The sequence below is a fragment of the Pleurodeles waltl genome, chromosome 12 (genome assembly GCF_031143425.1).
Source record: "Pleurodeles waltl isolate 20211129_DDA chromosome 12, aPleWal1.hap1.20221129, whole genome shotgun sequence".
NCBI lineage: Eukaryota > Metazoa > Chordata > Amphibia > Caudata > Salamandridae > Pleurodeles > Pleurodeles waltl.
In genome coordinates, this window is record NC_090451.1 from 124,540,102 (window position 1) to 124,566,487 (window position 26,386).

General features: G+C 48.1%; 3 non-coding genes across 3 annotated transcripts; 1 reads left to right on the top strand and 2 right to left on the bottom strand.

Moving 5' to 3' along the window:
- Positions 1-1,271: 1,271 nt before the first annotated feature.
- Positions 1,272-1,345, bottom strand: TRNAN-GUU (transfer RNA asparagine (anticodon GUU)). The gene has a single exon. It is a non-coding gene; the product is annotated as a tRNA-Asn (tRNA).
- Positions 1,346-8,975: 7,630 nt separating this feature from the next.
- Positions 8,976-9,057, bottom strand: TRNAS-AGA (transfer RNA serine (anticodon AGA)). The gene has a single exon. It is a non-coding gene; the product is annotated as a tRNA-Ser (tRNA).
- A 1,379-nt stretch (positions 9,058-10,436) lies between these two features.
- TRNAT-AGU (transfer RNA threonine (anticodon AGU)) lies at positions 10,437-10,510 on the top strand. Its single transcript has one exon. It is a non-coding gene; the product is annotated as a tRNA-Thr (tRNA).
- Positions 10,511-26,386: the final 15,876 nt, after the last annotated feature.

Sequence of the window (26,386 nt, forward strand, 5' to 3'; positions counted from 1 at the left end):
ATCATATGAGTCTAGACTGATAATTTAAAATTGTCATGATGAAAAAAAATGAATGTGCTCTTGTATATAAAGGTTAAAGCACCCCCTGCTGTACATTAGAAGCAAATTGCAGGTCTCTGACAACATAGAGGAACGAGGCCGAAGGGCAAGTTCTTTTATACTTTTATAAAGATATGGAACTCCACAGTGACATGCACTATCCTTATAATGTGCTCCAGCAGGTACTTTATCCCATATAATACATGTTTGTACCATCACATTTCCCAGCAAATGACTTTAAACTTTGGTGCGCAGCTCCTTTATATGAAAGAGTGAACATGTTTGGAAACATTGAGCATAAAAATAAAATCTCTTGTGCAAAAATAAGCACATTAAACACCTGTTAGATATTTGTTTTGAACAGATATTAGAAACAGTCCAATTAATACATGTTGTATTTTTTATTTATTTTTTAAAGCTGCAGTAGCTCATAGTGTGTAGAAACATGCAGAAAGATTCTAGCTTTTCTCCAACTATTTAAGGAGTGCATAAAATAAACATTCTCTCTGCTTGTCAATGTAAGCTAAGACAATGAGTAAAAGATGATCAACCTTCTCTTTTTACTTGCCTTAAACAGCTGTTTCAGTTATGCTCCATGACCAGGGCTGCCTTTCACCTTGGCTCCTGGCTCTGTGGCGTTGTGAGGTCAGTACTTAATGGTGATAACTCAAAAACTTTAATTCTGCCATCTTTTCTTCACGTCACAAGTCGCCCATTAGAAAGACATTAGAGAAAGGCAAAGGATAAAGCGATTACAGAATCCCATGTCATATAATGTAATTGGTACTCATATAAAGTGCTCTAATATCTTCGGGTCAAGTTTGCGCTATATATAACAACAAAAAAACAAATATATACATAAATATATAGCAATTTATTTCCGCTTTTGGGTACCTTGAACAAGGTTGTCAGCCCCACTTTCACTAATTGTAATGGCCTGCTCACTGCTCATTGTCGTGGCGCATGCGCCTTCCTGTGCTTGTGGAGTATTGCTGCAGTATTACATCACACGTCTGTTTGCCAGGTGTGTGCTGGGCACTCTGCCACCAGCAACTGCAACATACCATTCTTAACTGGCAAAGGAAACAGTGCAAGCGTTTCACGTGTCTAAAAAGGTTCTCAAGGCTGACAGTTAAAATGAGTGAGAAACTTACTGTGCACTCCTTTGTTATGCCGATTTTGGCATTTTCGCCGATTACGCTAATAAATAAATAACAGGAAATAAAATTGCACGTCCCTGGGTGGGCTTGAACCACCAACCTTTCGGTTAACAGCCGAACGCGCTAACCGATTGCGCCACAGAGACGGATGTTCACTGCTTTCTACACTATTTGAAAAGTATATTCCTGAGCCAATGTTGTCGCCGGGTACAGTGGATATGTAAGATGAGATTTAGAACACAGTGTTAGTAAAACAGAGTAAGATGAACGGGTTCATCACATGTTTCTTCCATTCCAGTGGCCGCTCTCTCCCCTCTGCTGCCTCGTTCATGTATACTCAATATCTCCAGCTCACGCTGCTCGGCTCGCCCTTCATTATCTCTCTTTTACTAATACAACGTTTTAGGTTAGTTTTCGGACTAATTCTTCGTTCCTGGACCAGCTTTGGATAAGGAAACCCTGCAACAGTGTCACTTTCTTGAGAAAAATCGGACAATGTGTCTGGGGAGAGGGAACCGCAACAGCACCTCAGACAAAAAGAAACAGCAACAATGTGTGGGATAGTGGAAAACTGCATCAAAGTATCAAGGTTAATGGAACTGTAACAACATCTGAGACAAGATAAAACTGCAACACTGTTGGAAAGTAGAAAACTGCAACAACGTTTCAGCTAGAGGAAACTGTAACAAAGCGTCCCACAAGAAACTGTATGAACCTTTAGAACAAGAAGAAACTGTAACAAAGACTCAAGACACAGAAAACTGTAACAAAGTCCAACAAAGAAGAAACTAACGAATCCTCAGGCAACAGCAAACTGTAGCAAAGTAAAGACAAAGGAAAGAAACTGCACCAACATCTCAGACTAGAGGAAACTGTAACAAAAGGCTCACACAAGAAAACCCATCCCAGACAAGAGGAAACAGTAACAAAGGCTCATACAACAGGAAACTGGAATCACACCTCAGAAAGGAGGACACTACGATGTTTACACCAGCTGCACTGTGAGAAACAAGCGGATATTTTAATCTGTTTTCCATTGCCCCTTAAATTGCTTTTTAGGCGGGCAGCAGTTGGGGTGTAGGGGAAGCACCCTAAAAAACGACTCCTAACAACGAGGGTCGTTATCTACGAAAGCGGATCAACACTTTCATGAACAACGACCCTGCTTTCCTCTGCCTTAACCACACATGTCCAGGACAACGAATATGCGTGGTTAAGTCAGAAGAAAACAGACTCCGGATCGGAGAAGATGTGGTCAGGTAAGTGGGACTGGGTAGGGTTGGTGGGTAGTTTTAGGGGTAAGAGATGGGGGTCATGGTAGTTTTAGTTTTTTAGGGGTGGGGGTCGAGGTAATTTTAGGTTATAATGGCAGATGTGGGGGTTGGGGTAGTTTTAGGGGCAGGGTGGGGGGTTGTGGTAATTTTAGTTTTTAGGCGCGGGTGGGGGGTTGGGGGATTTTTAGGTTTTAGGGTGTGTGGGGGCAGGTAGTTTTAAGGGCAGGGGTGGGGGGTTGGGGTAATTTTAGTTTATTGGGGTGGGTTAGTTTTAGGGGCAGGAGTGGGGGGTTGAGGTAGTTTTAGGGGCGGGGTGGGGGGTCAGGGTAGTTTTAGGAGTGTGGATGAGGTGCTGGGGTAGTTTAAGTTTTAGGGGTGGAGGTGGGGGGTCGGGTAGTTTTAGGTTTTCGGGCAGGGTGGGGGTTTGCGGTAGTTTTAGTCATGGGGGTTCGGGGTTTAGTGTTATACGCCATCCTACAGATGAGTAAACAGACAACCAGAGAATTCTGAAGGGGCTGGGAAGGTCACCACTGTAAGGTGGAGTGGATTTTTTTCTGATTTTTGTAGAACAACTGCAGGCACAGGGTAAAGTCTCACAAACTATATAATAAAGTAGGGACTTTTAAAAAGTGTTGTTAGAATTCTACAAAAAGTGCAGCAACCCTGCTAGGAGGTTGAAAAATGCCTTTAATGTCCCACTAAAAGTGCTGCAACCTGGTAGAGAATTTGGAAACTGCTAATGCAAAGTGCTGTTATAATAATTTTAAGCAGTTTCAACTGTCCTAAACTTCCAGCACTGTTCCATTAAAAGATCTGAACTTGCTGAGAAACTTGCCAATGGTATGACACAACGTCCCTCAACTGAGATGACCCAGTTCTGCCTAACCCATGTATCCTCCAAACCTCATCTAGGAACCACCCTCCAAAACTGGGACTTCGTCAAGGGATGGGGAAGCCTCCCCATATGGGAGCAAGCTCCCTGTGTGCTCCTGGGCAGCCAGTGCATATCAAGGAAGTCTCTTTATATCTCATAATGTAGTTGTAGTTATTCAGACAGACTTGCAAGTGCCAAGTGGTCAGTAAAGTCAAACTAAGCAATTTGTGTGAAATTCATGTACTAAAACGCAGCTACAAATTTCATAGCTATCTTCAAATTGGAGTTACCCTAGGTCACCTGATTTATACATCTCTTCTTTAAATTGATAACATGTAAACATTTCATTTTTTCAAGTGAAGTTCAATGACGCTCATTCCAAACCTAACCTGCCCCAGATTCTACCTTCCTTGCAATAGTGGTGGAAAAAAGCATCACACTGGATTCCGTGTGTCACTTTTTACCTTCACATGAATGCATACACGGAACACACCAGGCAGCACTGGTGATTGGCTCTGCTTTCCTCTTCCTACACCAGGGCCATAGATACTTGTTCCTACAATTAGTTGATGACGTACTGCCTTTATAGCCAGTCAAGGTGTTTTTTCTTAGAATTCTGGTACTGTAATCCTGATCTTAAAATTGGATAACCAAATATAAACACCCCAGAATAGAAAGGAAAAAGACTTAAGTGGGTGAAACCTTCATGCATGGAGCTGGGGAACTTAAATCATAGGGGTGACGTGCCCTCAACCTTTAAACACGTTCTCTAGCTGCCCAGTGGCTTCCTAAGTGATACATATGATGTGCGAGGTGTTGTTATGTCACTTCCAGGGGTGCTGTTTCCCATGGTGCCATTTACTGAGAAGACACATGCTCTAATTTCAATCCCGTCTACTTCTATCACTCCCCACTTGCATCCCGTGGAAGTCAGAATGTTCCATCTCTGGGCCGAGGGTTTGTGATGTAGGAGACATCGACAGTAAGCCGCAGCTGTGGTCAAGCAACAAAGGTTGTCTTTAGGGGGCAATTGGTGGCTTTGTCCAAGGCTAAGTTTGCCAGAATTAAATACATGCACTGACGATCCACGTCCAGGCGTCGGTATCACTTTAAAGATAAAATACAAAATGTAATTCCACAGTAAAGGTGTCGAACTACAATATGACTCAAGATGCGAGCAACATCTGGTACTAAAGTCCGAGTTGTTCTTTGGGGCAGACAACTCAGTGGGCTGAGGCTCCTGCTACCGAGCACAAGTTAACACTCCAGTTAGGTTCGTTGGCGGCAAAATTCCCTGGAATAATGGGGGCTGTCTCTTTTTTTTTTTTGCAATTTCCTCAGGAAAAAAAAAAAAATTATTTACTAAGTGCCCCGGAGCTTCCTTTGGATCTTGGCAGCGATCGTGGGTTCCAGGACGTACTCAAAGACCAGCATCTCCAGCCTGGGTGATGAGAAAAGGAAATAAAAGGGGGATCTGTATTTAGAAAGTGGCAAACGTCTGTCCACTGACAGTGCGAGTCGGCAAGACATCCCCTAAATGTGGCACAAGGGAAGCGAGTGTGTGAATTCGTCTTCCTTTCCCATTTCTCACACTCGTCGGTTCTACCATGTTTCCGCAAATGAGAAGGGAGGAGATAATCCAATGTAGCATTTCTAGCGGTAAAACTCTGTCCTGGCAAGTGTTTGGAGTGTCATGAGTCGCTGTTTTCTGATTGGCTAATTTCAGAGTCACTAGGGACGTCACTGCTGCGCGCAGCATGATATAGCAGACCTGACGCCGTAACCACAGAGCAGCAGAGTGGCGCAGCGGAAGCGTGCTGGGCCCATAACCCAGAGGTCGATGGATCGAAACCATCCTCTGCTAGAGTTTTCTCAGATTCTTTTTTTTAATTTTAATCCAATCAGGGTTCATGGTTAAATATTTGCGCTCTTCAGTTGTATTTTTTCTTTGGATATATTTTCAAATTACTTTTATTTTTCCCTGAACAAGCACCATTTCTAAATGTGCAGCTTGCTGCGGGAACAGTTGTGCCCACAGAGCACTAAACTGAGAAGCAGTAGAAGGGCGTTAAGAAAAGATCTAAGAGCACGAGATGTTTGCAGTAAATACACCATAATGTGCTCTAGGCTGCAGCTCAACGCCTGTTCACAAGGGTTCACTGATAACACAACAGTATGAGAAACTAACAGTTCTTTAATACAAACTGGGGCGGCTCATACATAGGGAGACGGCCATGCCATCCCACTTTGGACCCAGCCATATGGAAATCAGTCTTGACCCTGTTCCCCATGAAACAGTCCAGCCCGAACTGCCAGGCCAGGTCTTCCCTGGACTGGAAACAAGCATCCTGGGACCAGTTTTGGGGTATCACCCCTCCTCAGCCAGGAACAGGGTCCAGACTGATTTGCATATGGCTAGGTCCAAACTGGGGTGGCATGGTGAGCAAAAGAATTGATGGATCTAACCCAGATCTGTGACTGGGGGTGAATGTTTAATTGGTCCCGCATTCTGTCCATCATTTGTGTTTTGTTGGCATTTTTAGTTTAGCAACACACACAGCATTTGGTTCCCTCGACTCCTGTTTCCAGAATGTTTTTGTTTGTCTTTCCTAAAAAAATATGAACAGATGATGGTGGCATTCACACTCAAATGTTGAATTTTTAAATTTCAGTCCCTTCTGGACACTGATATTAGTAGCAGCGCACTATATTTTTCTATTGCCTCAGCTCGGGTTTTCAGAATGTTCTGTTTTTTTTTTTCTTTTCTTCTTACACTGGTGGTGAAATGTATTTGTATGTTTATCTTTTTATAAAGCACACCTTTACTTTAGAATCATGTGTGTTATGTTCTTGTTTTATTAAAGAGTTTGGGCCCTCTTACACGTGGCTATGGCTGCTCACAGCGGCAGATGCACAACCATTCAGCTATCTCACTCAGTGGTGGTGCATGCAGTGAGAATTATAAAATACAAACCTCTAAATTAATATTTTTCTCTACAACATTTATGTTGCATCTCGGTGTTGCCCTTGGGATATTTATTTAATTCATTGCGCACTCTCAGCCGCAGGCTCCCTACACACTGAGCTACCTCGCTCACTGGTGGTGCAATGTATATGTATGTTTATCTTTTTTTTTTTTAAAGCACACCTTTTCTTTAAGATTGTTGGTGTTTTGCTCTTGTTTTATTAAAGACTTTAGACCCTCTTTGCACGTGGCTGTGGCTGCTCGCAGTGGCAGATGCACTACTATTCAGCTATCTCACTCAGTGGTGGCACAGGCCATGAGTCCTCATAACTTACAAACCTCTAAATTAATATTTATTCATACAACAATTATGGTGCGCCTCAGTGTTGCACCTGGAATATTTATTGCATTCATTGCGCACTCTAAGCAGCAGGCGCGCCACACACTGAGCTACCTTGCTCACTGGTGCTGCAATGTATTACCGCTCATGATCTTACTTTGGCTTCTCTTTTTATTTCTATTTATATTATTTTAATGCTGCAGCGTAACTCTTTTTGGGTGTGCTGTATAAAAGGGTCTTGTTATTATTTATAGAGGCTACGAAAACTTAGAGTGACAGGTGCATTAGTCGTCCTTATTGTATCATTCTTTTAATTTGTTTTTTTTATTTCAGTGCTCTTGTTGTTTTTCCACCACTGTAAGGCGCTCCAGGAACAAGCAGTGATGAATGAAGGTGAGCCTTACCCCAATGGCTTCATTTAGGGTGACTCTAGTCTGTTCGGCCGGGGCTCACAATGAGCTTTGCTGTCTGCTACTAGGTTAGAAGGGAGCTGCTCTGGTTATTGGTTTTACAAAAACTTTATGAGTATTGGGAAGTGTGTGTACAGTTTAATCAATTTCACTGAATGAATGCTCCTTGGAGAGGAAACGTTTTTACATATTTTAGTGGGTATGGTTGCTGTTGTGCACCATATTTGAATAGTATGTAGGCAAGTTAAATATTCAGACATGGATTCCAATTGTAAATACATTTGGGTTCAGGGCAGAAGCAGGAGGTTTCAGTCACTCATTGTGGGGCAGGAAGCTTTATTTTGTCTCTTTCTATTTCACTTGGATGTAAATCGTTCACACTTCTCCATGTTTTGTCGGTGCTACAGTGTGGAGATAATCCTGCTGTGACGAGGCACAAGGATCAAAGGCTGTGTGTCTAGGTTTTAGTTTGGATTCTCAAATGGGCCTGTAATTAGGATACTTACAAAGGGAAACTGGGGAAAAGTAATATTGCAAACAAGATAGGCATTACAGTTATTTTTAAACACACACACAGCATTCGCGCTTAGATGTTGGCATTTTAAGTTTTGTTCTCTTCTGGGCATTTATGTTAGTTGTGGCGCAATCATTTTTCTTTTTGCCTCAGCTCATGTTTTCAGAATGTTCAGTTTTTTTTGTGTTTCCTTAAAAAAAACACAACTAGATAACGGCAAGTTTATGTTGGACCATACATGGCATTTGCGCTCAAATGTAGACATTTCACATTTATGAGCACACCCAGGGGCATATTTATACTCTGTTTGCACCGAATTAGCGTCATTGTTTTAACTCTAATTTGGTGCAAAACTAACTCCATATTTATACTTTGGTGCTAGACCCGTCTAGCGCCAAATTTATGAAGATAAAGTCATTTTTTAGAAGTGGAGACCTACCTTGCCTTAATGAGATGCAAGGTAGGCGTTCCCGTGCAAAAAATGAATCTATGGCCTTAACGCCATATTTCTGGGCATAGTTATACTCTGCGGCATATTTATACTCTGTTTGCACCAAATTAGCGTAATTCTTTTTACTCTAATTCGGTGCAAAACTAACTCCATATTTATACTTTGATGCTAGACCCGTCTAGCACCAAGGCCCTGATTTATACTTTTTTTGCGCCGCATTAACGTAATTTTTTGACGAAAAAGTGGCACAAACTTACAAAATATTGGCCCTTATTTATACTTTATGCTGCAAAACTGCACTAACTCAGTTTTGCACCAAAAAGTTTAGCACCGGCTTGCACCATTTCTGTGCACCAGCCTGGCACCATATTTATGGAATGGAGTGCAGTTAACCTTTCCAAAGAATTTTCAAATTATGTTTGATCCTTTGGAGCTAGACTTTTTTTAGTTTGTATTTGTGCAGTAATGCATCAGATGATAGATAAGTGATGTGAGATGTAATTCCGCAATTATGCGGAAAATGCTGCTGCCTCCGAAACACATAATTCCATTGTGCCTGATATTGGCCTCCCACCACATTTACATGATAAACTACAACTGGAGAAAGGTCAATCTCGCATAGTCCTGGAAAATCCCATAAAGAAGTCCAAAACACGGAACCAGCCCTTAATCCAAGCAATGGGGCCCTCGAACCATGTCATTTTTGTACCAGCGACACTCATGTTGAATATAAAAGGAATATATTTTAGGCTGCACCTGTTGTGCTCAACGCTGTCAATGCCCCTGGTCATGTGCTGTGATATATGTGGGTCAGAAGGTAAGCAAGGTACCTTATAATCCGTGGCACACGTACATTTCGGAGACTCGTTTTAGGCGTGAGTACTGTGGGATACTGGATCTCATTAATAATGAAAAAGTGAAGGATGAGAACATTTATGTAAAATAAACCGTAGTCGGCAGGATTTGAACCTGCGCGGGGAAACCCCAATGGATTTCTAGTCCATCGCCTTAACCACTCGGCCACGACTACACATAATATCACTAACAAACTTCTTCTCTGCTGTAGCGGATTAGGTGCGCCACACACACCTCCTGCAAAACAATTCAGATGTTTTATGATGGGGCAGAGAAGAGAATTGTGGGTTAAAGGGAACACCTTCCGGTGTGGAAAGTATAAACGGTGTACTGAAGGGCATCATAGAAACAGGTCCAGCAAGTGACCAAGGTCTGGGGAGGGGAGTGGAGGGGCCGCAGAAACATGGTGCAGGAAGTAAAGGGTTAGGGACTCAGAGCCTAATGTGTGACAGCGGCGGTATGGAAGGAGCTCGGGTGTGCGGAGAATGTGCAGCACACTGAGCATGCGCGGTGCTGCCGAGCAGAGGCCATTCTTTTTCTGGGGCATAAAAGGGCAGGCGGGGTGTGGAACGATTCTAGTCTTCAGTCCATCTTTCCCTGGAGTTCCTCATCCAGCGGTTCTTATGGTGAAGCGCCTTCAGTGCCATTCATTGTACAATGTACGTGCTTTATTATGATCGGTTCCTGGTATGTGCACGCTGTGCTTCAGCTCAGGATTGTTCCAGCGCCTCGATGCGTTAGCGAGTGAAATATGATGATGTGCAAATGCTTGACTCACAACCATAGGAAGACACTCTCGTGATGTGAGTAACCCGAGTAACCCACACTACACAGCAGATAAAATGTGGCCGGTTAGTAGCTAATTACATTAGACATCGGGCCCGTTTTTTTCACTTTTTGACTTTGTAGGTCATTTTATTAGAAAATTAACGCATGCAACTTAACCGCTTAAAGTAACAGCACTTAGGGCTGTTGTTTATTCTGGTATACAAGTGAGCTCTGGTGGCAGATGGTTTTACCAGAAACACTTTATAGCCATTGATGGGTCACAGGACCCCTCCTGTTGCTGTGACTCCAGCCTCCGCCATGTTTTCATGGGCCTCTCATAGTGCACGTTTTGAAGCGCTGTTTGAATCCGGGCTGCACGACCCTAGGCACTTTCACTCGGAGAGTGTCGAGTTTTAGATGGGGCGGCCAGAGGTCACGAGAGGTGTAGGAAGGAGCGCGTGGGTTATGTAAGCCTTAGTTTAATTATATTGCTTACATTGGTAACCTTTATCATTGCACTCTAATATTGTTGTGTTTAATGTAAGTTTTGAGCACTTCGTCTACCCCTGTATGGTGTTCACCCATTTGAAAACATTACAAAATAAGAACGTATAGTGAGTGATAAGCATTTTTCATGACCTATTTTGTATTTTTTTCCATTCCACTATCAGGATTTCTTCTCCGTCTTCTTTTTTGCTAGAAGGTAAAACAAAATAGCAAAAGTATGAATATTTGGTACCGTTGACACTTACACCCTAATCACTGTACAAACACATCAATTCTCAGGGCGCTGTGGCTTAGTTGGTTAAAGCGCCTGTCTAGTATACAGGAGATCCTGAGTTTGAATCTCAGTAGTGCCTTTAAAAAAAAAAAAAAAAAAAGTTTATTCTAGACCAATAAAACATACTGTTTTGAAATGTGTTCTCCGCTTACCCTGTTAATATTGTTTTTAAAGTTGTCACAGGTAAACCATAATCCTCCTTGAAAGCTAAAAACGCGTTTTGGTATTTAATTGAGCATCTGCTGTCTCTCCCCCCCCCCCCCCCCCCCCGACCACGATTATCTTTGATTTTCGAATCCAACCTGTTTGGCATTGTGAAGTGAAAACAATATCCCAAGCTGCACCCACATCATTGTACAGTCGGGATGGCATTAATATTGGTGAGCCAAATACCAAGAGTGCATAATTCTGACTCGACATCGTGGCTCGTCTATGCACTACCAGACACTCCCTGCCTATGTATCTAACTCTTGCATGTTCTTCCTTTCTCCCTGTTTTTCTTGTTTAGATCTTCACCCTTCTTACTGCTTTGCGTGTTTGACCCTGTCTTGCTCTTGGTGAATGTCTGCTGCAGAAACATAAGTTCTGGTTCCTGAAAATGAGCGCCGGTGCCCAAGAGTAAACTCCCAGCTCAAATTAAGCTCCAGAACCAGATAATTACAGCACAGGCAGCCGCATTGCAAGCTTCCTCAAGAAGAGATGACTAGAAGCGGTGCACTATATTTTATCTTTAATCAAGTTCAGTACAATATGAAGAGGAAGCAACTGCCCAGCACTCCAACCCAGTTACGGAACAAAAATTGAGGGGCGTAGCTGCAAAGTTCATGAAGGGGGCTCCCTTTCAGACTCACTCAGGAGTTCTCAGTCGAGGGTCCTCTTCTGAGGGTGGCCATAGAGCTTGCCCCCGGCACCGCTGTGACCTTTGTTACACCATTGCTTCAACCCTCTCACACTGCGCCTTGTTTTCTCATTCCTCAACCACCTGTTCCAGCATGGAATGCGGGGACATTCCATACGTATCTCATTCCCAGAGACAATACATTTCCCTTATCTGAAAAGACCGTGGATAGGCCAAAAGGGATGGTGGGGTGCAGAAGGAGCAGTAATAAAACCAACAGAAAACAAGCATTTTTACAACTGGACAGGGTGCACAGCACAAGTAAGGCCCTGTCTGGAGTGCCGGGTACATTTCTAAAGGGCTCCTTTGGAATAAACTGTCTAACCCTCGCTGCCTCCCCTGGTCATTTGATTTCCACTTTAGACACCAATCTATCCTATTATTTCCAAACCAGGAGCCACTTCTGAAGTGTTGTGTCTAGTTCTGCCTCTTAGGGTATTGAGCCAAGTATTCAAAGTTCCATCTGTTGTTTTGGTAAAGTTTTCAGAACCTCTCCAGGAGCATTGATGCTACTTTTAAAGACTACGGTGGTCATTACAACCCTGGCGGACGGTCTTAAAGCTGCGGTAATACCGCAAACAGGCAGGCAGCCAAAAAAATGGAATTATGACCCTGGTGGAAACCGCCAACAAAGACAGCCACTTTAACACACCGCCCACCACGGCGGTACAGACAAGCAGCGCGGCGATCACTGCCAACAGACAGGCGGAAGACAATGTACCGCCCATAGTATCACAACCCGCCAATCCGCCACCTTTTCCGGGGCGGATTCACCGTGGTTAAAAACACGGCGGAAACAGCTTTGGCAATGGGAAAATGCTCACCTGAACACATCCCACGAGGAACGAGGACTCCATGGACCCGGAACTCCAAATACTCCCTGCCCTTGTGTTTCTGCTCCTCTACGACCAACAGCTACGTAGGCGCCGAAGACAACAGTGAGTACTGCACCTACAACATGGGGGAGGCAAAAGTTAGGGGGACACCCACCAAACACCCCCACCCCTACCCTCGCATATTACAACATAAACACCAATGCATTCACAAAAATCACAGTAACAACCCACAATCCCCCCGGAAGAATGAAAAGACAAAGCGAAATTTGGTCAAACATTGTAATGTGGCAATATACATGTCATACAAAAATATACAGATATATATATGAAAATCAGTCATAATTATATACAATACGAGAAGTAGTGCAGATATGTACATAACAATGTCCGGGCACCAACAGTCCAAAAATGCATGGGCGAGGCACACAAAGGATACCTGACCACAATTGGAGAGAACACTGCCGGGGCATCAGATCGAAATACTGCAGGCACCTCAGGGGGAAGGGAAGGGGGGGCACCTCAGCCGGATGACTGCAAAGCCAGATCCACGACGGGGCTCCATGCCCATTGATGTATCCTGGGGAGTGCAAAGCCACAGTCTCTCAAGTCTCTACAGTGGGTGGGTTGCCCACTGTGCCATCCTGGGGATTGCAAAGCCACAGTCTCTCAAGTAGATGCAGGTCTCCACTGGTACTGGGGGGGACTGGTGCCCAGACTCGATAAATCTCCCTGTGAAAGTTCCTGTCCTGTCACTGTCCCAGCTGCACATGGGATAAGGATGCCTGATGTGGCGGTCCATTCATTCCTACCCGGTGCTTGCCCTGTTCAGCGGTGCTTTGCCATGGCGGTCTTTGCCCTGTTCAGTGGTGCTTTGCCATGGCGGTCTTTGCCCTGTTCAGTGGTGCTTTGCCATGGCGGTCTTTGCCCTGTTCAGTGGTGCTTTGACATGGCGGTCTTTGCCCTGTTCAGCGGTGCTTTGACATGGCAGTTCTGGACTGTTTAGCAGTGCTTTGACATGGCGGTTCTGGACTGTTCAGCGGTGCTGTGCCATGGCGGTCTTTGCCCTGTTCAGCGGTGCTTTGCCATGGCGGTCTTTGCCCTGTTCAGCGGTGTTTAGCCATGGCAGTTCTGGACTGTTCAGCGGTGCTTTGCCATGGCGGTCTTTGCCTTGTTCAGCGGTGCTTTGACATGGCGGTTCTGGACTGTTCAGCGGTGCTTTGCCATGGCAGTCTTTGCCCTGTTCAGCGGTGTTTAGCCATGGCGGTTCTGGACTGTTCAGCAGTGCTTTGCCATGGCGGTCTTTGCCCTGTTCAGCGGTGCTTTGACATGGCAGTTCTGGACTGTTCAGCGGTGCTTTGCCATAGCGGTCTTTGCCCTGTTCAGCGGTGCTTTGACATGGCGGTTCTGATACGGACATTGGTATGTGGCATGACGTTCCGTACACTGGGCATTGGTGTGTGGCATGATGTTCTCTACACTGGGCATTGGTGTGTGGCATGATGTTCCATCATTGCCCAGCAGGGCTGTGGCAGCCGGGGCCCTCCAGGGCACTGACTCCAGCTGTGGCGGTGGTCTCCTGAGCAGTGACGATACTTGGGCCCTCCTGGGCTGTGACTCCGGTGGCAGTCTCCTGAGCAGTGATGATACTTGGGCCCTCCTGGGCTGTGACTCCGGCGGCGGTCTCCTGACCAGTGACAATACTTGAGCCCTCCTGGGCTGTGACTCCGGCAGTGGTCTCCGGACCAGTGACGATACTTGGGCACTCCTGGGCTGTGACTCCGGCCGTGGTCTCCTGACCAGTGACGATACTTGGGCCCTCCTGGGCTGTGACTCCGGCCGTGGTCTCCTGACCAGTGACGATACTTGTTCCCTCCTGGGCTGTGACTCCGGCGGCGCTCTCCTGACCAGTGACGATACTTGGGCCCTCCTGGGCTGTGACTCCGGCGGCGGTCTCCTGACCAGTGACGATACTTGGGCCCTCCTGGGCTGAGACTCCGGCGGCGGTCTCCTGACCAGTGACGATACTTGGGCCCTCCTGGGCTGTGACTCCGGCGGCGGTCTCCTGACCAGTGACGATACTTGTGCCCTCCTGGGCTGTGACTCCGGCGGCGGTCTCCTGACCAGTGACGATACTTGGGCCCTCCTGGGCTGTGACTCCGGCGGTGGTCTCCGGACCAGTGACGATACTTGGGCCCTCCTGGGCTGTGACTCCGGCGGTGGTCTCTTGACCAGTGACGATACTTGGGCCCTCCTGGGCTCTGACTCCGGCGGTGGTCTCCTGACCAGTGACGATACTTGGGCCCTCCTGGGCTGTGACTCCGGCGGTGGTCTCCTGACGAGTGACGATACTTGGGCCCTCCTGGGCAATGACTCCGGCGGTGGTCTCTGGACCAGTGACGACGGTGCTGGCGGTTGTGTCTCGACCGCCGGAAATGATGGTGCACTTCTCTGCCGTGACACTCACAACAGACTGGGCAGACTTCCTCTGGCCCTTCCCCACCTTTGGTGGAGTCACAGCTGACTCTCCAATCCCCTTGGAACCCATGTGAGTTGTTTTCCCTCCAGGAGTCTTCACACGGTCCCGTCGTCCACTCTCCAATTTTAGAGCCTTTACAGGGGGTGGGCTGCCAGTGCCTTGGCTCCGGGGCACACTGCCTGCCCTGGTGGCCGGTGCACTCCACAAGCCGTGAACACGCACCACTGGTATTGGAGGCTTTTTGGCTGAGGCGCTACGATGGGACTGATGAATTGGAGGGGGGGTGGGGGCAAAAAGGTCAACTTTACAGAGGGACAGTTTCTGACGAACACTGGGATGGGTAGCTGGAGGGGGTCTGGGAGTGGAGGAAGAGGAGGTGGTTGTCTGAGGTGTCACTTTAGCTGTTTTGGGTGCAGGTGCAGGTACTGGAGGCTGTCGTGAGGTGGATGGATGTTGGGTGAGTGATTGCCGGCGTTTGTGTACTTTGGGAGGGGGCGTCACAGACACACTGGGAGAGGACACAGGGGACGTGTAAAAGGCAGTGGAGGTGGTGAGTGCAGGTGAGCGGCTTGTGGCGCTGGGTGTCCTTGTGCGATTCATGGTGCCTGTAGATGTGGTGCATGCAGGTGTGTGTATAGACGAGACTGGGAGGGAGGAGGGAGAAGAGGAGGAGGGGGACACAGTGGAGGCAGTGGATGTTGCTGTGTCTGTACGTGGGTGAGGCTTGCGTGAGTGCCTGTGGTGTGTGTGGTGCCTATGTTTGCTTGAGCTACTTGTGTGTGCTGACCTGTGTGCATGCTGGTCTGTAGGTGGGCTGGGGTACAGGAGATTGGGTCTGGGTGGAGGAAGTTGGAGGGGGGAGGCTAGACACAGGGAAAATGGCTGCCATCAGTGCTGAGGCCAGAGATTGCAGGGTTAGCTGAAGGACAGCCTGACCAGAATGAATGCCCTCCAGGAATGCATTACCGTGTTGCAACTCTCGTTCTACACCCGTGATGGCATTCACAATGGTAGACTGCCCAACAGTGAGTGACCTGAGGAGGCCAATGGCCTCCTCACTGAGGGCAGCAGGGGTGACTGGGGCAGGGCCTGAGGTGCCTGGGGCGAAGGTGATGCCCACCCTCCTGGGTGAGCGGGCACGGGGCGAACGCTGAGGGGCTGCTGGGAGGGCAGGGCTGGTAGGGGAGGTGGCGGCTGTACCTGTAGAGGTGGGGGGCACAGATGGTGCCGCCACCACAAGGGAGCCCCCATCGGCGAACGAGTCCGTTTCGCTGCTTGGTGATCCGGTGGCCGACGTGAAGCTCCCCTCGCCCTCCCTCCCACTGGTGCATTCAGAGTCCGTGGTATGGCCCTCCATGGCCATGTGGGATGCAGCTCCCTCGTGCTCCGGTGCCACTGTACCTCCGCCTGATGATGCTGATGTACAAAAGGACAGGGAGAGCACAAAAATGGGGGGAGACAGAATAAAGAGAGTTTTAGTGCATGGCATACCGCTACCGTTGGCAGACAAGACAGACACAGCAGCCTCCTGCATTACGCCGTGCTCCTGCCCTCTGCACATGCAATTTCTGGGATATGGCCTACATGGCGGACATCTGTGCACATGGATGCCACAGGGGCAACTATACCTCGACTTGCCACTCTGCTGAGGTGGGGTAGAGTGCCACATGGCCTACATTACGGAGGGGCCTTGCCTACCGAACTCGCCCTGGCCTAGGGACACCCACAGCCCACCTCCCCACCCAGACACCTCCACTGCACGCAAAGTCCGCAGAATGAGAGTGTACTCACCCCCTTGTGTCTGCTGTGATGCCCTCAAACGCCCATCCAACTCCGGGTAGGCCACCGCCAGGATCTGGAACATCAGGGGGGTCATGGTGCGACGAGCACCCCTCCAACGCTGGGAAGCCATCCCCAGCTGAGCCTCCGCTGTCTTCTTGCTGCAGCGGCGAATGTCCTCCCATCTCTTACGGCAGTGGGTGCCCCGTCTCTGGTGGGCCCCCAGGGTCTGGACCTCCTTGGCGATGGCACGCCAAATGTCCCTCTTCTGGTGGCGCTGACCTACATGACATGCACAAGGAAAGAGGAACAGTCATTACCAACTGCACAGTCGTTGTGAGTGGCCCCCTCCCTACTCTGGCCATGTGGCCCATTCATTCCCATGCATTAATGTTCTATGAACTCTGCCCCCTTCCCTCTTCCAACCAGCCCTCTCCACCCAGGCCTAGCCCATACAACGTGCTCCCTGTGTACTAACCTGTTGGTCTGGAGGACCCCGTCTACCAGTTTCTCCAACTCCTGTGCAGTGAAGGCAGGGGCCCTTTCCCCAGACGCAGCAGCCATCGTCGCTTCCAGACCGAGGTCACAGCAGCACTTGCAGTGTAGGTCCTCTCCTGTCGAAGGTCAGGTATCTAGTGATTGAACAGATAGAAAATGGGTGTGACGTCCGCGGCGGTGACGTCCGCGGGGGGCGCATCATCACAGCCGGTGCACCTGTTCATTGGCTCCTGGGACCCATAGGGTCCAATGTTAACCAATGCAGCATTGCGCCGCGGTCTACGACCGCCTACCGAGACGGTGTACAACGCCAGCGCAGTTACCCCACGAACCCATTGTCGCAGTTTAGAGGTCAGGCAGCCGCCATTTCAGGGGCCCACATGGCTTAATTTACCTCTGCGTCACACATAGCTAGGCCTACACTCAACACACATACAGGAAGGGTTTTGTGAGTGGTGTAGTCTTCTGTGTAACTGTGGGTTCATACCTGGAGGAATAATGACTGATTCTTCGCTGTTGTCCCACCGTCAGCTGGGACATGTGAGAAGATGGCGGAATCCTCCGGTGTACCGACCGCTGGTGGACCTGTTGACAATGGAAGAGAGACATGTCATCGTCACCTACCGGTTTGACCGTGCCACTATCCAGGAACTATGTACCCAGTTGGAGCCAGACCTGATGTCACCAATCCGCCATCCGACTGGAATCCCCCCTGACGTGCAGGTGCTATCAGTGCTCCATTTCCTTGCAAGTGGGTCTTTTCAGACAATAGTGGCCATGGAATCAGGGATGTCCCAGCCTATGTTTTCCAACGTCTTGTCCAGAGTGTTGGCTGCCCTGCTGAAACACGTAAGGAGTTACATCATTTTCCCTGAGGTGGCAGATTTGCCAACAGTGAAAGGTGACTTCTATTCCCTTGGACATATCCCCAACGTCATAGGTGCCATTGATGGGACCCATGTAGCTCTGGTGCCCCCCCACAGGAGTGAACAGGTGTACAGGAACAGGAAGAGTTATCATTCCATGAATGTCCAGATGGTCTGTTTGGCAGACCAGTACATCTTGCAGGTAAATGCTATGTTCCCTGGCTCAGTGCATGACACCTACATCCTGCGGATAGCATCATCCCTGATATGATGGCTCAACTCCAGAGGCACTGTGTATGGCTATTGGGGGACTCTGGTTACCCCAACCTTTCCTGGCTATTGACCCCAGTGAGGAATCCCAGGACCAGGGCAGAGGAACGCTACAATGAGGCCCATGGACGGATTAGGAGGGTGATCGAACGCACCTTCGGCCTCCTGAAGGCCAGGTTCAGGTGCCTCCATATGATAGGTGGATCCCTATTCTACTCACCGAAGAAGGTGTGCGAGATCATCATCGCCTGCTCCAAGCTCCATAATTTGGCTTTGCAACGCCAGGTGCCTTTTCTGCAGAAGGATGATCCAGATGACGGTGTTGTAGCAGCTGTGGAGTCTGTGGAGCCTGTGGACAGTGATGAGGAGGAAGCTGAGGACGAAGACGACAACAACAACAGGGAGTCAGTCATACAGCAATATTTCCAGTGACACACAGGTGAGAACATTTTCATGTTTAACATTACATTAACTTTCACACGTCTACCTCTATCCTGTTTCTCGAATTCACTCACTATTTGGTAACTGAGTTGTACCCTTCCATTACGGTTTCACAGGTGTGGTTACCAATGTGTCATCTGCTTGCATCCTTCAAGGACTTGTGATGTGTGACATAGGTATGTTAGCCTTACAATGGGAAACCCATTATGACACTGTCATTGATAATACATATTTACTAAATCACAGACTGACTCCAGATTGTTTTGTGTTTCGATGGTGTTTATTGAAGTGCTCAGAAATGTGAGGGGTTTGTTAAATGAGGATGGGTGATTGTGGAGGAATGTCCATGGCAGAGTCCAGTCTATTAGTCTCACAGGTGCACTGCCCATCTGGGCATAGGAAGTGGAGCTGGGCCAGCTCAAGTATGGACAGGGGAACAAGGTGGTACAGTGGGAGGACAAACAGGGTGGTCTCATTTCCTGGCGGGGGTCTTGCCATCTTGCTCTGTCCTGTTCCTGGATCTCAGGGACCGCTTGCGTGGTGGTTGTCCGTCTGCAGGGGGTGGGGTGCTGGTGTGGTGGTCCTGTGGCGGGGCATCCTGTCCACTAGCGCTGGCGGAGGTGGTGGGCAGTTCATCGTCCTGGCTAGTGTCAGGGGCCCCTTGGAGTGCCACGGTGTCCCTCATGGTGTGCTGTATGTCCTTCAGCACCCCTACGATGGTGCCCAGGGCGGAGCTGATGGTCCTGAGCTCCTCCCTGTACCCCAAATACTGTTCCTCCTGCAGGCGCAGTGTCTCCTGCAACTTGTCTAGGACCGTCGCCATCGTCTCCTGGGAGTGGTGGTATGCTCCCATGATGGAGGATAGGGCCTCGTGGAGAGTGGGTTCCCTTGGCCTGTCCGCCCCCTGTTGCACAGCAGCCCTCCCAGTTCCCCTGTGTTCCTGTGCCTCCATCCCCTGGACCGTGTGCCCACTACCACTGCCCCCAGCTCCCTGTTGTTGTTGGGGTGGTGGGTTACCCTGGGTTCCCTGTAGTGGTGGACACACCGCTGATTGACCTGTCCTGGGAAGGGAGGTTTGGGCCAGCTGAGTGGGTGCTGTGCTGGTGTTACCAGAGGATGGAAGGTCAGTGTTGGGCTGTGCCTGTGCAAGGGGAACCGACTGTCCCGAGGCCCACGATGGTCCGGGCTGGTCATCAGGATCCAGTAGGGCAGAGCTGCTCTCGTCACTGTGGGTCTCTTCTGGGGGTGGAGTGGTGTTGTCTGGACCCTCTGGTGTGGTGATGGTCCTTCGGGTTCCTGCAGGGGCATAAGAGCATGATTATTGCATGTGTGTGTGTAATGGTGTGCAATGGGTGCATGTTTGTGTACCCCAGTGCAAGCATTCCTGTGTGTGGGTTTGTGTGATGATGGTTGGGGGGTGTTCTGGGTATGTGCAGTGGGCATGCTTTAGTGAGAGGTGCCCATGCTTAGTTGTGTCATGCAGGGCTTGGTGTTGGGATGATTGGTTTGTGTTATGGGTACATTATTGAGGATTTTGAGTGAAAGGGGAGGGTATGAGGGTGGGGGTGTGTGATAGCATGCACGTAGGGTGGGGGATATGATAGTTAAGATTTGACTTACCAGTGTCCATTCCTCCACCGACTCCTCCGAGGCCCTCAGGATGCATGATGGTCAAGACTTGCTTCTCCCATGTTGTTAGTTGTGGGGAAGGAGGTGGGGGTCCACCGCCAGGCCGCTGCACCGAATATTGTGCCTTGAGACCGTTGAACGCACCTTCCCCCGTAGGTCGTTCCACCTCTTCCTGATGTCCTCTCTATTTCTTGGGTGCTGTCCCACGGCGTTCACCCTGTCCACTATTCTGCGCCATAACTCCATCTTCCTGGCTATTGATGTGTGCTGTACCTGTGAGCCAAATAGCTGTGGCTCTACCCGGATTATTTCCTCCACCATGACCCTGAGCTCCTCCTCGGAGAAGCGGGGGTGTCTTTGGCGTGACATGGGGTGGTGTGTGTGATGTGTGGGGTGGTGTATGTGGTGATGAGTGTGATGAGTGTAGTGCTGTGTGGTGTTTTGTGCGTGGATGTTGTGTGGGTGATGGTGTGGTGTGCCTCTGTGTGATGGGGTTGTCTATTCTGTGCTCTCTCTCCGGCCTTCGTTCGTGTTTTTTGGTCGTAGGGGTTTGTGGGTGATGTGGGTGTATGGTTTATATAGTATTGGGTGTGTGGGAGTGGTGTGTGTACGAGTATCAGGTGTGTGTATTTTGAATTGTCCAATGTGGCGGTGTTTTGGAGATGTGTGTGTATTTTGAGTTCGGCGGTGTGTACCGCCAATGGAATACCGCGGTTGAAAGACCGCTGCGTGGATTCGTGGGTCGTAATAGCATGGGCGTGTTTCTGTTGGCGTGGAGGTGGAGGATTTGTTTCCACCAGTTTATCACTGACCTTTGGTGTGGCGGTGTTGTGTGGGTGTCTGAATTTCGGCGGATTCCGAGATGTGTGTCACAATAGCTGTGGCGGAATACCGCCGCCGCGGTGGTGTATTGGCGGTCTTCTGCACGGCAGTAAGCGCCTTTTACCGCCAATGTTGTAATGACCCCCTACGTCTGGGATAATTTATCCAGATCTGGTGGCAGCCTATGGTGTATTGTGTCCACTAATGAAGGGTTTATCAATCAATCAATCAATTTTTAAAGTGCGCTACATACCCGTGACGGTTTCAAGCACTGGGGGGAGGGGGTGTGGGGGGGAGGTTGCTGCTACTGCTCGAAGAGCCAAGTCTTGAGGAGTTTTCTAAAGGAAAGAAGGTCCTGGGTATGTCTTAGATCCGGCGGGAGGGTGTTCCAGGTCTTGACGGCAAGGTACAAGAATGATCTGCCACCGGAGGATTTGCATCGGATGCGGAGGATGGAGGTGTGGGTGAGGTTAGCGGAGCGGAGATGTCGGGTGGGGGTGTAGAAGTTGAGTCTGTTGTTCAGGTATGATGGTCCGGTGATGTGGAGTGCCTTGTGTGCGTGGGTGAGGAGCTTGAAGGTGATCCTCTTGTTGACAGGGAGCAAGTGAAGGTCTCTTAGGTGGGGGGTGATGTGGCAGTGGAGAAGGATGTTGAGGATGAGTCGGGTGGAGGCGTTTTGGATGCGTTGGAGGTGTTGGAGGAGTTTGGATGAGATACCGGTGTAGAGGGCGTTGCCGTAGTCAATTCTGCTGCTGACGAGGGCCTGGGTTACTGTTTTTCTTGTTTCTGTTGGGATCCATTTGTAAACTCTGCAAAGCATGCAGAGGGTGTTGTAGCAGGAGGAGGAGATGGCACTGACCTGCTTTGACATGGAGAGTGAGGAGTCAAGGGTGAAGCCGAGGTTTTGTGCGCTGTCGTGGGTGTCGGTGGGGGACCCAGCGTGGACGGCCACTATGAGTTGTCCTAGGCAGAAGGGGTGCGCCCAAGGATGAGGACCTCTGTTTTGTCCGAGTTCAGTTTTAGCCCGCTGTCTCTCATCCAGTCGGCGATGGCTTTTAGTCCCTCGTGGAGGTTGGTTTTGGCAGTGTGTGGGTCCTTGGTGAGGGAGAGGATGAGTTGGGTGTCGTCGGCGTAGGAGATGATGTTGAGTTTGTGCTGGCGGGCCTCTTGTGCGAGAGGGGCCATGTAGATGTTGAACAGCGTCGGGTTGAGGGATGAGCCCTGGGGTATGCCGCAGATGATGTTGAAGGCTTTGGATTGGTACAGGGGGAGGCGGACTCTTTGGGTTCTGCCGGCGAGGAAGGATGCGGTCCATTCGAGGGCTTGGTTCTGGATTCCTGCTGCGTGGAGGCAGGATTTTAGGGTGTGGTGACAGGCAGTGTCAAAGGCGGCTGATAGGTCTAGGAGGACGAGGGCTGATGTTTCTCCATTGTCAAGGTGGCTTCTGATGTTGTCTGTGGCGGCGAGGAGGGCGGTTTCGGTGCTGTGGTTGCGTCTGAAGCCGGACTGGGAGGGGTCGAGGATGTTGTTGTCTTCGAGGTACCGAGTGAGCTGAGTGTTGATGATTTTCTCGATTACCTTTGCCGGGAAAGGGAGCAGAGAGATGGGCCGGAAGTTTTTCAGGTCCTTGGGGTCCGCCTTTGGTTTCCTGAGAAGGGCATTGATTTCGGCGTGTTTTCAGATTTCCGTGAATCTTGCAGTTTCGAAGGAGATGTTGATGGCTTTCCGTAGGTGTGGTGCGATGGCTGTCTCTGCTTTGTTGAAGCAGACTGTTTATCTAGAGTATTGTCAGTTATCAAAGGTTGTTTTGGCATTTTGTATCATGTCCTAATGACACCATGAAGTTTTTCTTGCTCAAAGGCCGCCACTTTCATGTTTCCAGTGCAGCAGATATCATCTTGTTCTTGAAGCCACGCCTGAAGTATTGCGTCCAGTTGTAGTATTTGTTTTACTACTTTAGCCCATACTTACAGCGTTGTTTAGTTCTGGCCGGTGCACTTTCAGTGTTGTTTTCAGTTTTGGAGCCAAACCCAGAGACTGTCTTCATTCGTGGATGCTGCATCCGGGGTGTTTATTCAATTTCAGTGGCTTCATCTGAAGTATTCTGAGTGCTTGGAAAATTATGTAGTGTTGTGTCCAAATAAAAATCCTTCATCCATAGCATTGTGTCAAGTTTTTAAGGCCACATCTTTGGTATTGTGTTCAGTTATGGACGCTTCACCTCAAGTTTTGAATCCAGTTCTAGAGGCTGCTTGTGAAATATTTTGTCTGCCTTGGTACCCTCATCTGCAGGATTGTGTCAAGTGCCTCGCACCCCATTTGAAATATTGTGTCCAGTTCTTGATGCCTGACTTAGAATTTTGCTACAACTCTTTGAATGTTTGAGTACCACATCTTGCATATTGAGCTATTTCTGTAGGCCTCCCTGGAACATTGTGTTCAATTATGGTGGCAACATTTTATTGAGAATATCTCGGGTGGTCAACTTTGGAGTCTGTTCCCAGTGTTGGAGGCCTCATCTGGAGAAAAGTACTAATTACAATTATTTACTAAGTACTAGTAACATGAAAAAAACAGTGTTACCTGTGGACTTCAATATCCACTGTGCCATTTACTGGGCAGACAACGGAAAAATATGGCCTTAAACCTACAAATGTAGCCTGACTAATGCAACTTTCTTACCTACATGTAAACTAGGAGTAAGATAAATTCTGCTCCACTGGTGGAGTTGGTGACATTTTGCCGCTCCGTGTTACGCTTGCAATGCAGAGTTCTTGACAAATTCCTCCAACCTCCGTGTGGCGGGATTTTTCTCATGTGCGTTTCATCAAATTTAAGTTGGCGAGCACGAATGGGAGTTGGCATCCTCTAGTATGGGTGATGGGGGGCATCCAGCGAGATTTTCTCACTGCGAACAGTCGCAGGCAGTCTCAACCATTCACAGTAAGAAATCTGAGGCTTGAGTAGAAAATCTATTTGAGCAGCAGAAAAGTTAACTTAAATAGCAGCTCCCTATGGCCCACAGAGCATGGTGCTGTTCACAACGATTTACAGTGTGGAATGGTCTCCCGATGCTAAAAATCAGCATGAGCACCACAACATGCCAATTTCCACCCTTTTGCTGAACTCAGCAGAATCTCACAAAGTTTTTCATGTAACTCCGTTGACTTCTGAAGAGTTAAACTCCACAAGTTCCACACACCTCAAATGTAAACCTGGCAAAATAACTAGGGGAGTGTGAAATTCTTGCAACTTGAGCATTTATTTGAAATGATCTGTATCTGGGTGCAAAGTGCAGATTCATTTAATTGTAAAACTAATGTAATTGTGCAAAAACAACAAAAGCACAGCGAAAAACAGCTGCTCATTGTCTATCATTTGCATTTTCCCATGCATTTGTGCTTATTTTTCACTATGAGTGGTGGATTCAAGTTACATTTTTTACAGCAAACAATGCATATTTCTGCAATGTGGGATAATAGGTAATAATTTGAATATTGCATAGCAAGAGTAGTGCAATAATTATGATAATTATGCTACTTATGCCATTGTAATGGAAATTTTACCTGGTCTTTAGAATAACTTTTTTTTGAGAAATAAAAATCCTACATTAAAATATTGAGTAGATGTGATCATAATCTTTCATTCCAGGTGCGGAATTGATGGGATTTGGCAACTGCCCTTTACTTTTGTAAGATGGAGTTCTGTCTAAAATCCGCCAATCACATTGTGGTGGAATTTTTCCTGCGAGGCTTCCGAAATGTGAGCGCAAGTAAGATTTTGCATCCTCTCACCATTTTCTAGCATGGGTAGTCGCAGGCTGCCTCTCGAGTACATTTGCTGCTGCTTGAGTCGATTTTGTACTTGAGCAGCAGCAAAAATCACCTCGAATGGCCTAGTGCCCTTGATCACTGACTGGTGCTGTTCGAGCAGATTTTTCAGGTCTGCTCCCACTACTGATGCTAAATTGCAGCACCAACAGCACAACCTGCATATTTCTGCCTGTTGGCGGATCTTAGCAGAATCTCACAAAGTATTTACATAATTCAGTTGAATCCCATGGAGTGAAGTTCCACTAGTTCTGCTTACAACTAATATTGAGCAAGTCATCCTAAACAGGACTTGTACTCCACAAGGTAGCATGCTTAGTATTTAAAGGGGACCATTTAAGAATCTCATGTTGGCATGTTCCTACAACGACTAGCCTCTAAAACCTATTTTCACTGCACAGGGATGTAACTGATACTTCGAGAAAACTAAAAAGCAAGTAAAATACTACTTTTGTTAACTCTAGTTTGGAATAAGCTACATAAATTATTCAACCACTGCTGTGCATACTTATTAAAATTCAATTCAATAGTGAATTTCAATTTTCTAAAAATATACAGGAAAGGTAATTTTTAAATACTTAGACTTCGTCTGTCTGAATCCCAAGTCGGCTAATTAGCATTAGCCTGCCAGCAACTTCCCTGTTAGTTTTTGCCCTGAATGGGGTATGCAAACTGTATCCAGTAATGGACCAATGGGTTGTACCTTTTGGCAGGAAGACCAGGATGTACGGTATTCTGATTTACCTCAGCCTCAGGAAGGGCAGCTGGGGATGGTTCTGGAACTTCAACAACTTGAAAGGGACCAGACTGATGTTTATATATTAATTAATAGTTAGAAGTAAAGGGAAATTAGGGGGAAGAATATGCTTCTCCCATGTTGTTATTTCTGGGGGAGGAGGTGGGGGTCCGCCGCCAGTCCTCTGAACCGCTATCTAGTGTCTTGAGACTACGGAACGCACCTTCCCCCATAGGTCATTCCTCCTCTTCCTGAAATCATCCCGTGTTCTTGTGTGCTGTCCCACTGCGTTGACCCTATCTACAATTCTGCGCCATAGCTCCATCTTCCTAGCTATGGTGGTGTGCTGCACCTGTGATCCGAATAGCTGTGGCTCTACCCGGATGATTTCCTCCACCATGACCCTGAGCTCCTCTTCAGAAAACCTGGGGTGTCTTTGCGGTCCCATGGGGTGGTGTGGGTGATGTGTGGGGTGGTGTGTGTTGTGATGTGTGGGGTGATATTTAAAGGTGTGTTGTGTGAGGTGCGTGGATGTTGTGTGAGTGATGGTGTTGAGTGCCTGTGGATGCTAGTTTGTAGATGGTGGTGTCTCTCTCTGGCCTTCAGTCGCAATTGTTGTCGTAGGGGTTTGTGGGTGATGTGGGTGTGTGTTTTATATTGTATTTGGTGTGTGGGAGTGGTGTGTGTATGTGTATCAGGTGTGTGTATTTCGAATTGTCCAGTGTGGTTTTGTTTTGTAAATGTGTGTGTATTTTGAGCGTGGCGGTGTGTACCGCCAATGGAATACCACGGTTGAAAGACCCCCACATGGATTCGTGGGTCTTGATAGTATGGGCGTATTCCTGTTGGCGTGATGGTGGAGGTTCTGTTATCG